Source organism: Vicia villosa, linkage group LG6 (genome assembly GCF_029867415.1).
Source record: "Vicia villosa cultivar HV-30 ecotype Madison, WI linkage group LG6, Vvil1.0, whole genome shotgun sequence".
Lineage (NCBI taxonomy): Eukaryota > Viridiplantae > Streptophyta > Magnoliopsida > Fabales > Fabaceae > Vicia > Vicia villosa.
In genome coordinates, this window is record NC_081185.1 from 110,506,142 (window position 1) to 110,523,397 (window position 17,256).

A 17,256-nucleotide genomic window follows, 5' to 3' on the forward strand; every position below is an offset into this window, starting at 1 on the left:
TTCTATAAATACCTCCCATTTTCTTCCATAAAATCTCACATCAAATTCTAACTCATCTTTCAAATTCCTACCTCATATCTATTTTCTCTTCTTCCCTGACAAGAATGGCAAAGTGGATAGAGACACTGTTTCTTACAGTCATCACCATTGCTACGGTGATCATGACTTTCTTCTGCCTGCATAGTCCTGAAGAGTGTGGACCTGCAATGGTTGCACTCCCAATCATCTACATGTTATTGTTCATAGCATGGGTCATTAACCGTCATTCTTAAAATTTGCCGTATTTCTTATTTCTTAAATGTACCGTTTATTCGTCGTACTGTTCAATATAGTATGTAATATTTGTACTGTCAGTATTAAATGTTGTATTACTTGTCATAATATTGCTTAATTACTAAGATAATATTTTGTGTGTTTTCTGCCAGTCAAATATTCCTATTTCTGTGCATTAAATGATTTTCAGGGTTATTATCGGTAATTTTGCCCGCATACCGTAAATATTAGTTATTTATTATGTCTGTGTTTTTAACAAGTCATGTAAATAAACTTTCATTTTTCACATAAAACAAAAACAAAAACAACAAAAAAGAAAATTAACTTTGACTGTTGATTTTTTCACTCTAACTGCTACGTCAATATCTGAACAGTCAGTTGACAGCCAAACTGCTGGCAGTACAATTCTCAGTGTTTTGTACCATCAATCAAATCAATATTTCACAATTAAAAATTCCAAGATTTTTGTTCTAGAAGTCTTCTGAATATCACGCGATTAGCAGAGACTCAACACTGCACAAAAATCAGGTACGCTTAACTGTCTCCTACATAAACAGTCCCTGACTAGGGTTTTCTTGTTTTTACAGGAGAAACAAGTTTTTGAGAGCTCAAATGGATTTCATACACATCCATATATCTCATAGTACCATCATACAAATTTTCAAACTTCAATTCACTCAGACGCACCGTCAGCAGCTCAAACAGTCAACAGACGACCCGTTTGACCAAAAAAGTCAACAGACAGTCAAAAATGAAATTTTTTGTCAAAGTCCATATTTTGTCAAAGGATTCATCATTTGATCATTGGATGATCATAATTCATCAAGGAAAGATCAAAAATCAACAAAACCCTAAGATTCAAAATTAGGGTTTTTGCCTGAAAAGTCAACTCAACTTTGACTGATCATAACTCTCTCATCCTTCATCCAAAAAATGCAAACCAAAGCTCATTTTGAAGGAAATTCAATTATCTTTCAAATTCCATTGATCCCATAGTCATTGGATTCACCATTTGAAAAATATGATCAAAGACATTACAGGTCATTTTCAAAGTTAACAAAAAGACACTTTTTTCAAAAGGACACACAAGGAGCATCAAAAATCATTTTGACATGAGACCAAAGACATTGGTTAGAGGACTCTTTTAGGTATCCAAAAAGTGCAAGATCTCCTTCATATGACAAAAATTGAGGGATTTACACCTTGTTGAAGTTGGCTAAATTTTGGGAAAATGCATGAAATCAACATTGCTCAAAAATGTATTTTTTCCAAATGGGGCCAAGTTTTCATGGTTCAAACATCTTTGCCATGTTATTATGGGCCTCCCACGACCAAGACAAGGCCCACACGTTTTTTATCCATTTTTGGCATAATTTTATCTTATTTTAAGATTAAATTAAAAGGAAAATGAATGGATAAAGAGTAGCTTACAAATCAAGCATGACTCACCCAAGGAATCTTCATCTTTCTGCAGAGAATTGAAGAGCAAGGCAAGTGCATTGAAGGCAAGAAGACTTGGTCAATAATTCAAAGCTTTTTAATATAAAAAATTCAAGAATTCCACAAAGGCAACTAGATGCTTCTTAGCTTCAATTCTAAGCACTCAATGCTTATAAATAGGCTAGCATGCTTCAGTAACAAAGGGGACACGAATCAGAAACAAAGCCTTGCTCATAATACACTTGTAACCACTTGAAAAATTTCAAAGAAAATTCAAATTCGAGTTTTTAATTTCAGTCAATTTCAATACAAACTAAGCATTCAAACATCGTCTCTGAGCTTCACTGAAGCTATTCCAATCAATTGCAAGTCTTAAACCTCACTGAATCGAGCTATACAGGTCATAGTTTGTTCAAAATAAAACTAACTTATATCTCATAATCCATGCATATTTAGCAAGATGTAGACATATATTTGTGTTTGGTTTGAGGTCCTAATCGTTTCTGGAAACTTAATTGAAGTTTGGAGGCTTGTACGAAGGATCACCATTTTAGGGTTCGAACCTTTAAATTTGGGGTTTTACGACCCATGCAAAATTATGAACTCTAAATAGTATCATTGAACTCGCATGAACAAGACGAATTAAATGGTGGCATCGCGCCAAATTTATGTTGTTGTTTGCTTGTATTCGCTATTTCCAACAGGTGTAAAAAGTCAGAGTTTCTACACCACCTGCAAATGAAAGGTGTAAAAACTCTATCCTGAAGAAGAAGATGATGCGTGGCGTCCTCTGATTGGATGGAGGGCGCGCGCGTGTTTTTTAAATTAATTTTGGATTCAGTGTTTTGCAGGTACGTCACGTGCCATGGTCCCTCACCATCTGGGCCTTCTGATCCACTTGCCAGCTCATCCAACGCGCCAGACAAAGCAGTCCTTACCATGGACTCTCAATCCAACCACACCTGATCAGTATCCTTTTATTTTCTATTTTTTATTTTAATTTCTTTGTTAAATTAATTTAAAATAGTTTTAAAAATCCAAAAAATGCACAAAAAATATTTTTAGACTTCTAAAATAATATATTATTTTATGAAATAAAAATATTTTATTTTCCTTCAAAATTTCAATATTTTGCATAATTAATTAGTATATATTTATATATTTGCTTTTTAATTATTCTAACCAATCAAAAAATCATTAAAAAAATTGTTCTTTGTGTTAAATATTGTTTATATATTATAAACTAATTTTGTACATATTTTGAATAATTTTCTCTTTAAGTTTTAATTATTTGTATAATTATTTGTATAATTATGTTTTAATTAGCTTAATCAATTTCAAATCAATTCCAAAAATTCCAAAAAAAATTAGTTTTGTTTTAAAATTAATTGACAAATATTTTGTACATATTTTAAACTTAATTTCTAGGTTTAAATCTATTTTCATCTTTTTTCTTCATTTTAATTTAATTAATTATGCATTAATTATAATTAAAATAAATCATAAAAAATCCAAAAACATGCCTTTTATTTTTCTTGCAATTTAAAATTCCTAGATAAATGTATAGGATGTCAAATTCATGTAAATAGGCTAGTTTACATTTCCCGCACAATCGATGTAATAGCGTAGATTTACTTTCCGCACTTTACATTTCCGCATTTTAATTTCCAGCAAATATAAACTGCGTGTATGTCAAAGATAAAATTGAACCGTTAGATCACTAACTTCAAAGATAAAATATCTGAACCCAAACACAATCACACTTGCACCTCTTAAGGTAATCCCTTCTCATTCTTTTCAAAATCAAAGTCAAAATTCTACTATTTTGAGTACAAAATCGAACCTTGCGTTTATATCCGGTGAAAGGATAGATTTTTAAAGGAAATAAGGATAAAGACCTTACAACTCAGGGTAGACCTCCTAGTTTGCTTGCTCAAATCAAAACAAACAAAATTCTCATACACTGTTGTTTTTCAAAACAAAACTTTCAAAAAAGACAATACTTTGTATACATCCAAACACGGATTATTACAAAGTTAACATTCTGTTCAAAACATCTTTCGAAAGATAAACAAGCATTTTGTATACATCCATACACGGATCATTACAAAATTCAATTTACAAAAGTATTTGAAGCCACATATGAGCATTCTAAAGCAATTGAAAAGTGATCGAAAAACAAGTGAGCTAAGCAAACTTAAGAGCCCATGGATAACCATGGATATAAAGGGTGCTAAAACCTTCCCTTTGTATAACCTACCCCCTTACCCAGAATTTCTTAAAGGTCTTTTTTCTGTTTCTTTTATAAACCTTTCCTTAATTGGATAAAATAAAAGGTCGGTGGCGACTCTGTGAATTTTCAAAAATGCGAAAGCATTAAGCGATAAAAAAGAGTCAGTTCACGTATCTCTACAGAACAGAGGTATGGCCCGGGATTAAAAAACGGAGGTCCACACTTAGGTACTTGAAAGTTAAAGAAAATACATCAAAGTAAAATTATACATTAGAATTATAAAGGAATGGTGGTCTTCATCTTGTCATATTTGATCTTCGCCAAACTGAGCTTGTATTGGACAACAACCTGTATGTTTTTTAGGCGAGAAATGTCTTCATTCATAGTTGTAGCCTTTTCGACATGCGCTACAATATTTTTCGCCAGGGCATCAGCCTCAGTAGTATCCAACCCTTTGATAGCTGCTTGCTTCGTTTTGGCTTCAACAATCTTCTCTTGCAACTATAAGATGTAAGATTCCTAGAGATTGATTAAAGCAGTATAAGTATCATACTCTGTTTGGGATGCCTTCCTTGATTGCATCAAGCCTTCTGATGACTTATAAGTGGTGAGAGCGTTATCAAATTTGACAACTTGCGCCTGTTTTGCAGTTTGGAGCTTCGATTTGACATCCACATCCTTGTTAAACTCTGCACATATTTGGTCTATCAAGTTTTGGATATCAATCAAAGCCTCACCTATATTAGTAGGCCATGTAGTGATGTTAATTCAACTGATTAGCTTTTTTAATCCCATAGGAAGCAGTGAAGTCTTTCTTCAGGACTTCATACAAGTCAACATTGAAGACAACTTTCTTCACTTGTTTGAGAAGATCAGTGTAGGAGGATTTATTGCCACTGCCCACTAACACCAGACTAGGTCGAAGTTTCAGAGAAGCTTTTTTCTGAAGAAGACTCCTTTAGAGCAATCATCAGTTTGACATATTTCAGAGGGTCACTTGCTTTAAAAGCAGCCTTTTCTTCTCCAGTAAGGGGTGTGACTGGTGCTTGGCTTGAAGTTGATCGAATGTTTGCTGGATCAAGGTTTGATTTTTCAGATTCATTAGGTTTCGACTCCTTATTTGTAGGATTTTGTTTTATATCCTCACCCATATCCTAATTTTCATGGAAATAATTCTCAATCTCAAATGAGTATTGTTCATCATCTTCTACATAATCTTCAAATAACTGAGCCTTTTTTGGAGGAGAATTGCTAATGTTGTCATCAGATTCTTCATCTTCCTCCATTGCCAGCTTGAGCAGACTTTTTTGGAGCACCTTCGCCAGGAGAAGAGTTTTCTTGTTCTCCTTGAATATCACCACCTTCAGGATGTTGAATCCTAGTCGAAGAGCACTTATTCTGGGCAACACCACTAGATGTGGGAGGAGGCGAAGGAATCTCAGTGCTTGGAGGATCATTTTGATTAGCAGAAGAATCAGGAGGAGTGTTTGGTTTATCCTACAAAAATGGAAAGAAAAAAAAGGAAGAAAAGGGTTTTTATAGTGAAGGATGAAGGCAAGGAGCAGTTACACCTCACTAGAGTAGTGGGACACGTGTTCAGATCCTGAGAGAGAAGGTATGGAGTTTGTCAAATTAATTACCTTGGAAGTTGATACTCATGATGATAACTGATGCACGCACATCTTGAATAGACGTTTTCAAAAAGCAAATCATAATTGCTTATGACGTCATGATATGAAGGTTATTGAAAGGTCTTTTGGTCGAAATTTGGTAATTACAAGAAATGTCCATTTATGCATTCGAAATAGACATTTATTGGGACCCTTGATCGAAGAAGATTTAAGAATATCATATTCTAGACAAGTTAACATAAATAATGGCTTCGTAAAAGCTATTTCTTTTTAGATTCATTCTTGTGAAAACTTGATATGTTGAAGTGGAATACAGCTTCAAGTGCATAGTTGGAATATTTTTATGAAGGAAGTACGCTTCGACAGCTACATTAGATGATTTCAAAAAGGGCTTCGGGCGAGAAAAGTTTGAAATTCGAACTTGCGTCTGTTCGCCAGAAAACACGTGGTATCATCAGAAGACCTTTTTGTTTGAAACATCAAACGTAGCGCATATTTGTGTAGAGACCGTTAGGGTCGAATTATTATAAATAGGAGTCTTAGATGTTAAGATTTGTGTGTTTTAAATTGTATACAAAAAATAACTTAAATACTCGAAGTACCAGAGCGAGAGAAAAGAGTCTGTTGATCATGTCTGTATAACAACACCATTGTTTTTTTCCTTTAAAGTCATTTACAATTTCATCAATACCAGTCTTTCGTCATTTATTTCTCTTTATTTTACATCAAAATCTTTTACATTTCTGTCGAACCTTTACTTTTCTGCACTTTACAATTCCTGCAAACTTTTAAATTCACCCTTTACATTTTACCCAGTATTTACAGTCGAACCTTTACATTTTACTTAGTATTTACGATCGAAGGTTTAGCCCTATTTACTTGTATAATATTAGTTTATCTTACCAAGAAATTGTGTTCACATTAATAAGTCGGAATCATGTTCACTTATAAAATAAACTTAGAGAATACTAAAACTTTGAGACACATGTCCTAAGATCAATCTAAGCGATCCTGTAAGTTACCAAATTATAGAGTTTGGAGGACTGTAACGTCCGGAAAAATAAGTATATGCTTAATTTGGACGTTTGTGACGTTTATTGGAATTTTACCGTTTTTGGAGTCATTTCAGTCGGTATTAGTTCGGGATGGCGGACTAATATTTAATTGAAGGTTTTCATATTTTTGGTACTGGAAATATTATTAAGGTAATATTCTGCGTTTTGGGGTTTTTCTGAGCAATTGAGTTTAGACCGTAAAGTAGATATTTTCTTTATAAGAAAAGAGATAAGAGAGATAGAAAGAAAGAAAAGAAAGAAAAACAAAAAAGGAAAGAAGAGAGAAAGAAAGGGAAGAGAGAAAGAAGAGGAGGAAAAGAAGAAACGTGGATATTGGTGGTTTTTCATCCGAATCGAGTTCCGATCGTTGCTATAGTCAGGTAAGGGGGTGAATCTAATTTATCTTGAATGTATGATTCTTATAGTCTTGTTTTTGTTCTTGTTCTTGTTCTTCTTGTTCCATTTCCATGGCTTGATTGAGTTTGAAGAAAATGTTAGGTTTTGAGAGAGATTGATGAATCAACCATGAAAAGTTTGATGTTAGGTTATTTCTATGGTATGTATGTGTTGTATTGATGTTATAATGATGTATAGGTGTTAGAGTAATGTTTATAAGAGTTTGGTTGGTGGAAATTGTGATTTTAGGGTTTCTACGAAGCTTAGGTCGACCTACACAGGAGTTTGCGTCGACCTATGCAGCCTAAAAGGCAAAAATCTGCGTTTTCTGCTGAATGCGTCGACCTATTGGGTCAGCGTGCGCATACCCGAGGGTGACAGGAGTTCAATGGATCGACCTATGTTTTCCATGCGTCGACCTACAACTTTTCCAATTTTTGGCAGATTTTGTAACGATCGTAACTTTTGATCCGTAGCTCCGATTTTGTCGCCGTTTGAAGCGTTGGAAAGCTAAGGCAATAATCTACACTAAGATTTAATGAAATGATTCATAGGATGTAGTATCCTATTATTTTTATTAGGATTTAGTGGTAGAACTAAGTAGGGTTAACATATGAAGTATGTTTATGTTTTCCAAACTTTGAAAAGTCGTATCTTTTAACTTGGGTGTTCGTTTTATGTGTCATTTGAAATGCTGGGAAGCTATTTCCATGCTCTATATGATGATGTAGGATGTAGTAGTGGTTGGTTGATTTTCATAAATGGTTTTGTGAACTAGTGCATGATAAATCATGATGATGTGTTGTGTGAATGTTATCGTATCGGTACGAGGTATGTGATTAGTTGTCGATAACATGAGATCATGTTCATATGTGTTATGTATTAATGAATGTTCATTCTTGATATGTAATGATGTTTGGTTGTTTGTTGTTAACCTAATATGTGGCCTTATGGCAAGTAACTGTTGTTATGAGAATGATGTATAATCATTGTTGAATTGTTGTTATTACAACCTGTTATTGAGGTGTTGATGAAGTTGTGGGCCGATGGCTAATATTAATTTGATGTGTATAAGTGTGTTATACATTCATCTATGCCGATGTGGCAAGCATGTTTTGACGGTGAATGTGTGTTGTGTGCTTCTTAACGCCTGTGTGGTAATTATGGTGTGATGTAATTGATAATGATGTTATTAATTGGTCATGTATCCTTTTGGATAGAATATAAACGATGTAACGTGAGTGTATAATCGTGTTATATTGTTGATGATGTTGTTGTCATGTAATAGAGTCATATATTTGCGCATCATAACATTTCAATACGTTAATGGCGGAATGCTGTTAACAAATGGCCTGCGGGCATTGGTTACTAGTAGGAGCTTAATGCTCGGTAACGGTATATTAGCCTGAGTGGCAAGAGGTCATCAGTGGGAGCTACATGCTCGATGACGACAGCCTGCGGGCTTCCTGAGTGGAATAAAGTCCCAGCATAATGCTCGGCAAGGTGTATTTGTCATAATGACAAGGAGGAGTTTACTCCGGATTTGGTACCACATGCATATGCAAAGTCGAGTCTCATTCATCATTGTATGTCTTTATAATTTATGTTATCATTCATGTGTCGCATTACTTATATATCGATTTTGGTTAAATGAGTGGATTACCTTGTTGTATGATTCTTGATGATACTTGTTGGCATTACTATATTTGTCATGCTTTTCATTATGAATTATATTCTCACCCTTCTGCTGATTTGATGCTTGAGTGGCATCCTGCAAATTAGCCGCTTTGGGAGTCTTTTGGAAGAGGTAGTTCTCCAATTGGTCTTGTCGGTCGCTCTGATACGTAACACTGGGTAGTCGGGAGTCTGTTGTTATTTATTTGTATACGACTCTTTTGAATATGTATATGTGATAACGTGCCGTTGTGTATTATAAACACTTTATTTTGAAAAACTCCTCCTTGAGAGTGAGAGCTATACGTATGTATATATATATATATATATATATATATATATATATATATATATATATATATATATATATGTTCATATCTTCCGTGTGTTATGTATCGTTTTATTGGCAGGTGTTGTATGCTTTTGGCATCGCTGATGTCCGTTTGTTTTCTAGGTGTTTGTATGGTTACTTAGTGTAACATCCTAATTGTGTTGTATGAAATTTTAATACTTTGATATTTTCTTGCCTAAATGCTTGGGTAGAATTGGGGTGTTATATTAGTGGTATCAGAGCCGGTCGGTCTGTCCGGCCAGTGTTGTCTAATGTTGTTTAATTCCTCAGTACGTGATAAGTGTGTGGAGCACTGTCAGTACTTGTTGCGCCTCTAGTCGGTTGTATGCAGGAGTGGTTTGAAGCTAAGTGGAGGAGAAGATATGCTTCTCAGATATGTTTCAGTTGCAAGATGTTAGTATGCTACTGAGGGCAGCAGTACTAGTATTGTTGGAATTTGTTGTTTTCTGAAGTGAAGGTGACTTGGACTTAAGACTTTGGTTGATAAATAAGTTAGAGTGTCTCGGAGTAGATTTTGGTTATTTCTAAAGAATGGAATTTAGAGAGTTGTGATTCTCTAACGCTACTGATGGACTTTAAAGTTGTTGTTTGAGTAGCCTTGTGTGAGGTGTCATTGTTGGATCATTGATTAAGGAAAGTATTGTGGTAGACTTTGTTGTAGGATTTTTGGTAAGTATTTGAGACGGCGGTAGGAGTTGTTGACGTTGTTAGAAGTGTTTTGGTACGTAGCTACCGGACGTCGGTGTTAGCTGGTTCAGATGATCTTGAGAGATTTGTGAATTATGGAATCATAGTGCTTCTGTGCTATGAGCAAAAGTTGGAAAAGAATATTATTAATGTTGGTACTGATAGTTTATACTCTATTATGATTGTCGGCTACCTATTGACAAATTGAGGACTTGATCACCCTTAATCTCTTGTTGATAGTAGACGGGATCGTATTGGACGTGATAGGCTTATCTGGCTAGTTTGACAATATTGGAAGTGAATGAGTCGGTGCAAGGTGGTACGACGTTGTTTATGTTGTCGACAACTTTGGATGTTCTTGAGAAAGAGCGATTGTGGGAATTGCGGATAGTCGCGCATTTGTATAAGTGTTTCTTGAAGGTTTAAGTGATTCATCGTCAAAAAGGGGAATTCCGTCTTGGAGTTCTGTTTTGATGGATTTAGTTCCTAGAACTATTGTTGTGTCGAGGGTTCCGTATCGGATGCCAACTTCTGAGTTGAAAGAGTTGAGGAGTCAACTTAAGGATTTTCTTGAGAAGAGGTTTGTTCGTTCGAGTGTGTCGATGTAGGGTGCACGTGTTTTGTTGGTTAAGAAGGAAGGTTCTATGAGGCTCTGTGTCGATTTTAGACAATTGATAAAAGTGACAATTAAGGAAAAGTATCCACTTTCAAAGATTGATATTTTGACGGATCAAGTTGGTTGGAGCTTGTTTGTTTTGCAAGTTTGATTTGAGGTATGGGAATCATCAATGTGAAGATGATCATGCTAAGTATTTGAGAATTGTTTTGTCCGTGTTGGGAAGAAGAAGTTGTTTGCTAAGTCTCCTTATGTGAGTTTTTGGTTGAGTGGAGTGAATGTTCAAGGGTTTAAGAGGAGATTGACTATCACTCCTATTTTGATTTTGTCAGATCTGTTAGAACTGTTTGTGGTGTTTTGGGATGTTTCTTTGTTGGGTTTGCAAGAAGTTCTAATGCAGAAAGGGGTAAGTGGTGGTTTATGCTTTTGTGCAAGTTAAGATTTTTGAAAGGATTTATCTGTCACAAGATTTAGAGTTGGCAGTTGTAATTTATGTTTGGGAAATTTGAAGGCACTAATTATTCGAATCGAGATTTGTGTGTGTAAGTGACTACAAGAGTTTGAACTATTCGTGTGATTAGAATGAGTTGAATATGAGAAACCATCGCATTCGTCTATGTCGATGATTCGAGTTTTGTGACTGTTGAAACAGTTGTGAGATTTGAGTTTGGTTTGTGAAGCGACTTCTTCGAGTGTTGAGCTTTATATGTGAAAGCTTACTTATGGTATTCTTGATGAGATTAGAAAAGGTCAGAAATCGAATTTGAATGGGTTAATAAGATGACATTGATTAGTCAAAGATAAAGATAGTGATCTTCTGATTGATAAGAACAATGTCATGGGATGTCATGATCAAGTTTGTATTCCTAATGTTCGGATTTGAAAAGAGGACTTTGGATGAAGAGCGTCGTAGTGATTTGAGTATTCATCCTGATGCTACTGAGAGGTATTAATATTTGAGAAGGTCATTTTTAGTGGCAAGGTAATGAAGAAGGATATGAAGGGATTTGTTTATTTGTGTTTGACTTGTCAGAAGTCGTCTGGTTTGATGTAACTGTTATCCATTCCTGAGTGGAAGCGGAATAACATTTCTATGGATTTTGTTTCTGGTTTGCCGAGGACTTCGAGTAATTGTGAGGTGATTTGGGCTATTGTGGATATATTGACGAAATATGCTCACTTTATTCAGATAAGAATGGATTAACCGATGGATGTACTTGCGAGTTGTATATTGGTCAGGTTGTTTGTTTGCATGATGTTTCGTAAGGTAATGTTCAGGTTGAGATCCGAGGTTTATTTCTGAAATTTTGAGAAGGTTCGCAAAGTACTTTGGGTATGAAGTTGCATTGAGTTTGGCGTCTAATCCTCAAACGGATGGTCAGACTGAGAGGACGATTTGGTCACTTAAAGATCTATGAGGGCTTGTGTTGTGAAACAAGGATGTGTTTGAATTAGCTTTTTGTCTTTGATCGGATGATACAAGGACGTTTGTCTGGTGTGCGAGCTGACACAGTAGATTAAGAGGTTGAGTATGTTAAGAGAGAACAATGAGTTTCTGGAGAAAACTAGAAAGGGTTGGAAGTTGGATATGGAATTGGTAAATCTGTTTGTTGGGGGAAATCAGAATGCACATCGGAAGCGTGAATGACGCGGTTCATATGTGTGTGTATGAATTGTTAGAGTTCAAATTTGGCAGTGGACGTGGTAGGAATGATAAGATCACCCGATGTTTTGGTTACAAGTTTGACTGCTATGTCTTGGCATTGTTTTTTGGATGTTATGCGACTGGGATGTTGGTATTCTAGTTTTGTTGAGGCTGTTCAGAAGCTGTATATGTCGTGGAACTTTATGTCCTTATCTAGGATGGTGTCTCGTTTCCATGGTGATGGTTCGAGTGAAAATAGCTAATTCCTTTGATGGGGGATTAGGGGTGTATTGCCTGTGATGATGGTAACAATCTGGTTGCGGTTTGGTTGACAAGTGCGTTGTGTGGGCATTGCATCTCGTTATCGTTGTCGTGTTTTGGTTGTTTTGCTTTTAGCTAGAGTGATTCGTTGTTGGTGCTGATTGTATCATTGTTTTTCGTGGCTTGATAGTTGGTTAGTCGGAGGCGAGAGCGTATCCAAGTTTGTTTGCGTTTGGGATATTTCCGAGGACGGAAATGTTCTAAGTGGGGGAGAGTTGTAACGCCCGGAAAAATAAGTATATGCTTAATTTGGACGTTTGTGACGTTTATTGGAATTTTACCGTTTTTGGAGTCATTTCAGTCGGTATTAGTTCGGGATGGCAGACTAATATTTAATTGAAGGTTTTCATATTTTTGGTACTGGAAATATTATTAAGGTAATATTCTGCGTTTTGGGGTTTTTCTGAGCAATTGAGTTTAGACCGTAAAGTAGATATTTTCTTTATAAGAAAAGAGATAAGAGAGATAGAAAGAAAGAAAAGAAAGAAAAACAGAAAAGGAAAGAAGAGAGAAAGAAAGGGAAGAGAGAAAGAAGAAGAGGAAAAGAAGAAAAGTGGATATTGGTGGTTTTTCATCCGAATCGAGTTTCGATCGTCGCTATAGTCGGGTAAGGGGGTGAATCTAATTTATCTTGAATGTATGATTCTTATAGTTTTGTTTTTGTTCTTGTTCTTGTTCTTCTTGTTCCATTTCCATGGCTTGATTGAGTTTGAAGAAAATGTTAGGTTTTGAGAGAGATTGATGAATCAACCATGAAAAGTTTGATGTTAGGTTATTTCTATGGTATGTATGTGTTGTATTGATGTTATAATGATGTATAGGTGTTAGAGTAATGTTTATAAGAGTTTGGTTGGTGGAAATGGTGATTTTAGGGTTTCTACGAAGCTTAGGTCGACCTACACAGGGGTTTGCGTCGACCTATGCAGCCTAAAAGGCAAAAATCTGCGTTTTCTGCTGAATGCGTCGACCTATTGGGTCAGCGTGCGCATACCCGAGGGTGACAGGAGTTCAATGGATCGACCTATGTTTTCCATGCGTCGACCTACAACTTTTCCAATTTTTGGCAGATTTTGTAACGATCGTAACTTTTGATCCGTAGCTCCGATTTTGTCGTCGTTCGAAGCGTTGGAAAGCTAAGGCAATAATCTACACTAAGATTTAATGAAATGATTCATAGGATGTAGTATCCTATTATTTTTATTAGGATTTAGTGGTAGAACTAAGTAGGGTTAACATATGAAGTATGTTTATGTTTTCCAAACTTTGAAAAGTCGTATCTTTTAACTTGGGTGTTCGTTTTATGTGTCATTTGAAACGTTGGGAAGCTATTTCCGTGCTCTATATGATGATGTAGGATGTAGTAGTGGTTGGTTGATTTTCATAAATGGTTTTGTGAACTAGTGCATGATAAATCATGATGATGTGTTGTGTGAATGTTATCGTATTGGTACGAGGTATGTGATTAGTTGTCGATAACATGAGATCATGTTCATATGTGTTATGTATTAATGAATGTTCATTCTTGATATGTAACGATGTTTGGTTGTTTGTTGTTAACCTGATATGTGGCCTTATGGCAAGTAACTGTTGTTATGAGAATGATGTATAATCATTGTTGAATTGTTGTTATTACAACCTGTTATTGAGGTGTTGATGAAGTTGTGGGCCGATGGCTAATATTAATTTGATGAGTATAAGTGTGTTATACATTCATCTATGCCGATGTGGCAAGCATGTTTTGACGGTGAATGTGTGTTGTGTGCTTATTAACGCCTGTGTGGTAATTATGGTGTGATGTAATTGATAATGATGTTATTAATTGGTCATGTATCCTTTTGGATAGAATATAAACGATGTAACGTGAGTGTATGATCGTGTTATATTGTTGATGATGTTGTTGTCATGTAATAGAGTCATATATTTGCGCATCATAACATTTCAATACGTTAATGGCGGAATGCTGTTAACAGATGGCCTGCGGGCATTGGTTACTAGTAGGAGCTTAATGCTCAGTAACGGTATATTAGCCTGAGTGGCAAGAGGTCATCAGTGGGAGTTACATGCTCGATGACGACAGCCTGCGGGCTTCCTGAGTGGAATAAAGTCCCAGCATAATGCTCGGCAAAGTGTATTTGTCATAATGACAAGGAGGAGTTTACTCCGAATTTGGTACCACATGCATATGCAAAGTCGAGTCTCATTCATCATTGTCTGTCTTTATAATTTATGTTATCATTCATGTGTCGCATTACTTATATATCGATTTTGGTTAAATGAGTGGATTACCTTGTTGTATGATTCTTGATGATACTTGTTGGCATTACTATATTTGTCATGCTTTTTATTATGAATTATATTCTCACCCTTCTGCTGATTTGATGCTTGAGTGGCATCCTGCAAATTAGCCGCTTTGGGAGTCTTTTGGAAGAGGTAGTTATCCAATTGGTCTTGTCGGTCGCTCTGATACGTAACACCGGGTAGTCGGGAGTCTGTTGTTATTTATTTGTATACGACTCTTTTGAATATGTATATGTGATAACGTGCCGTTGTGTATTGTAAACACTTTATTTTGGAAAACTCCTCCTTGAGAGTGAGAGCTATACGTATATATATATATATATATATATATATATATATATATATATATATATATATATATATATATATATATATATATATATATATATATATATATATATATATGTTCATATCTTCCGTGTGTTATGTATCATTTTATTAGCAGGTGTTGTATGCTTTTGGCATCGCTGATGTCCGTTTGTTTTCTAGGTGTTTGTTTGGTTACTTAGTGTAACATCCTAATTGTGTTGTATGAAATTTTAATACTATGATATTTTCTTGCCTAAATGTTTGGGTAGAATTGGGGTGTTACAGGGACTAGCGGTTGTTTGTCAGAAATTACAGGTTAACAATTTTACAAACAAATCTAACAAGAGCAAGATATTCATGAAACCATCTTCAATTTATGAAACTCTTATCTACTTAACCACTTACTGCTATTACATTCAATCATTAACCTAGAATTTGATTTCGTGTATATTTTCTCACTGCTCTGTTTTGCTTCCACTAGTAGTGATTCTCCTTCTAAATTAAATTCTAAAACAAAATGAAAAAGGTTTTTTTTTTAAGTGCTAGCCTCAAATAATTTCTTTTCAAACTTTTCACTCATTTATCATAGGTGAAGTTTCTAGATTTGAGGTTTAAAGAATTTAATAGAACATTTGATGGGTAATTTAATGAAGATATGATACAATTTTTATTAATCACAGTAAATTTGTCTTTGATTCACCTTATATTTTTTATGAAATGCAGAGATAGAAGTGACATATTGTTTTTGAAATAGAAGTGATATATAATTACATGTGAGATATGCATATGTTTTCATATTTAGTTTTATAAATTTGAGACCATCGATTAAATCAGACGGTATTATTTTTAAGCTTCATCGGTGAGGGATTTAATTGAGCCCTCACCTTAGACTTCACCTAGATACTTACCTATCTTTAAACTAAAAATAATGTAAACCAACTCAACACCTTCCTGTCTCACACATTCATTATGCCACTACACGCACCTGTATAATAAGGGGTGTCAAATCAAACTGCCAGCCTCGCCTAAATCCCGCTAAATAAGAACGGGTTTGATCTTCTGGTTCTCCCCGTTAAAGTGACGGACAGACGTGCGGTGATTTTTTTCTTCAATTTTTTTGGTATTTTTTTACTGAATTAATAGGCTTTATTTTTTACATTTTAATTAGATTTTTCACTTATTTTTTAAAACAATTCTTTTCTACAAAAAAAAAAAAAAACTTAACTCATACCATTAATCATTTGAAGTTCAATATACTGAGTCTTAACTCATACCATTAATCATATGAAGTTAAATATACTGAGCAATCAAGTACTACTCTAGACTAAGAATTGGCCTTCTTTTGCTAACGAGTGGGCATAGGACAACATAATTTGCTTGGTGTTTTATAATCTTAACCTCAAAGCTAGGATAAAACTATAACAATTGTAGTAAGGAAAGAATAATTAAACAAAACTCAGAGCTACCCTATACTTGGGCAGGAGAGCTTGAACCACCGGTTAAGAATCACTTTCGAAAATAATATTTTGCATATTCAAAACTATAGTTCCCTGAACTGCTGCTTTAAGAGCCATAATTTTTACTTCTGGTAAAGATTGAGTACTAAAGTCCCACGAAGTAGCTGCAATTATAAAGGGAACAAGTTAATCTACACATCAACCCCTAATTAGTGTACCTCTTCGAGCATTAAAATCAGCATCAACATAGCATTTGAACCACCCAACAATCGGTGGTTGCCAAGTCAACGGTTGTTGTGGCATATTATGATTAGTTTGAATTTGATGTGTTGCGAATCAATCTTAGCAGTCAAAGGGAATTTTTTTCCAGATTGAGTGTCTATATCTAATTCTACATATTTATAATGTAAATTTCTACGAATCGGTAAATCATTATTGTTGTAGAAATATTACTATTGAGTTGTTTGTAAATTAGAATGAAAAATCACACCCATTAAACATTATATGAATGTTAAAATCTAAAATATAAAGGTTGAAATGGATGGATTGAAGTGTTGCTTTTTTATTTAAAAAAAATATAAGCATGAAAATATTTGCAGTTATCACTTGGATGCGAACCATGTAGTTTTTCATCCCACAAAACAAAAATGAAATAAAATATTAATTTATTAAATACTTTTCAAGTATAATTTATAACATAATTTTAGCAGAGATCTATTACTTTCTGTACTTAACATTTTTATTAAACAAATTTAAGGTCTTGACGGTCAACCTGCATCCAGGACCGGCCTTTAGGGGGCGCAGCAAGAGCTGTAGCTCTGGGCCCCAAAATTTAGGGGGCCCATTTATTTTTTTTAATTATAAATACA